The sequence below is a fragment of the Paramormyrops kingsleyae genome, unplaced genomic scaffold (genome assembly GCF_048594095.1).
Source record: "Paramormyrops kingsleyae isolate MSU_618 unplaced genomic scaffold, PKINGS_0.4 ups66, whole genome shotgun sequence".
Taxonomy (NCBI): domain Eukaryota; kingdom Metazoa; phylum Chordata; class Actinopteri; order Osteoglossiformes; family Mormyridae; genus Paramormyrops; species Paramormyrops kingsleyae.
The window spans coordinates 121184-123112 of NW_027326004.1; positions in this window are offsets into that span (position 1 = coordinate 121184).

Below are 1929 nucleotides of genomic sequence, written 5' to 3' on the forward strand. Positions count from 1 at the left end.
AAAAAAATTTTTTCATCGCCCACTGTTCAGGGGTGGAGATGTAGTTTCATGTGAAATTTTGTGTGAAATTTAACCTATGAGCATTTTGCATTTCCCATGTTTATTACCATAAAGGTCGCAATTTATGTTGTGTGGTGGGAAAACCACACATGAAAGTGGCCAAGAGTTACAAAAGTTCCCGGTCAAGACGGCCCAGGAACTAGGTAAAGACCTCTACAAGGAAGATGTTTTCTCTTGATTTGTCAGATAAATTTAGTCTTTCTAAAACTCATCAGGTCACTGATGTAGTTAAACATACTGCTCAGTGGTAAGGCAAGAGGTGAATGAGATTTGCCCAGAGTTCCTGAAGGCTCTGAATATTGTTGGGCTGTCTTGGCTGACATGCCTCTTCAACATTAAAAACTATGTACAGCTATTCAATTCAATTCAATTTAATTTATATAGCGCATTATCACAACATTACATTGTCTCAATGCGCTTTACATTTCTGCCTCGTAAGGACCCCCCATTGAGTAAGCCAAAGGCAACGGTGGCAAGGAAAAACTCCCTAAGAGGAAGAAACCTTGGGAGGAACCAGACCCAAAGGGGGAGCCCATCCTCCAGGGGCCGGCAGATGAGTCAAACAAACAAGATGAAATGACTAAGCTAATACAGACAAGATGAAATGACTAAGCTAATACAGGGGTTGAAATATATGTCTCAATGCAGCGGCCGACCGGTGCAGGCAGGTGGTGCTTGATGCACGATGGAAGGATTAATAGACACACAGCCGCCGGATGGATGGCGAGGCATCGTGTTGAGCCGAGGGCAGACAGGTTGGAGGGTAGTTGCCGGAGGTGGAGGTAGTTGTCTTGCAGGCCGCAGAGGCATAAACTCTTCAACGACATTGTGCTCCATGGAGCACACCCCAGAAGGGGTGAGGGAGGAAGTAAGAATAATTGTGTATTAGCCAGAGTTGAGGAAACCAGAGGCAGTGCAAGCAAAATGATCGAGTGCAATATTCGTCTAGGCTCCGGCAGATCTGAATATAGCAGCATGAGAAAGAGGGAGAGACAGGCGGGAACACAGGCATGGGGACTCCCTGAACATCAGCACTCTAGTGTAGAGCTAGAGTGACAGCACTGGCGCCTCAGTTTATCCAAAGCCAATGACACCGATCCCCACCCAGCTCATCACCTCATACTATTAGTCTGACTGGGAGTGAGGGACTAGCTGGAACCAGAACTAGGTTTCCTATACGCTAAGCTATACAAGTGCGTTTTCAATCTAGACTTGAAAAGCGAGAGTGTGCCTGAATCCCGCACATCCGCCGGGAGACCATTCCACAGCTGCAGAGCTCTGTAAGAGAATGCTTTGCAGCCTGCCGTAGCCCTGTCTACTTTAGGAACTAATAGATATCCTGCTCCTTGTGAACGAAGCAGGCGAGAAGGGTTGTAAGGGACCAGAAGATCATTGAGATATTGTGGTGCAAGGCCATTCAGAGTTTTGTAAGTCAATAGTAATAATTGGTAGTCAATCCTAAACTTGACCGGTAGCCAGTGCAGGGAAGACAGGATAGGGCTAATGTGATCAAATTTTTTAGTTTTTGTTAGAACTCTGGCAGCTGCATTTTGTACTAACTGAAGTTTATGTAGGGATCCAGATGGACAACCCGAAAGGAGGGCATTGCAGTAGTCCAATCTAGAAGTTATAAAGGCATGTATTAGTTTTTCTGCATCTTGAAAGGACAGCAACTTCCGAAGCTTGGCTATGTTCCGTAGATGATAAAATGCCGTACTGGTAATGCTATTTATGTGAGCACTGAAGCAGAGGTTGGAGTCTACCAGTACACCAAGATTTCTGACCACTGTTTTAAATTGAGTAGGGAGGCTGCTAGGGTTGGGGTTTACAAACTTATTGCGGGCCTCCTTAGGACCGATTAAAAGAACC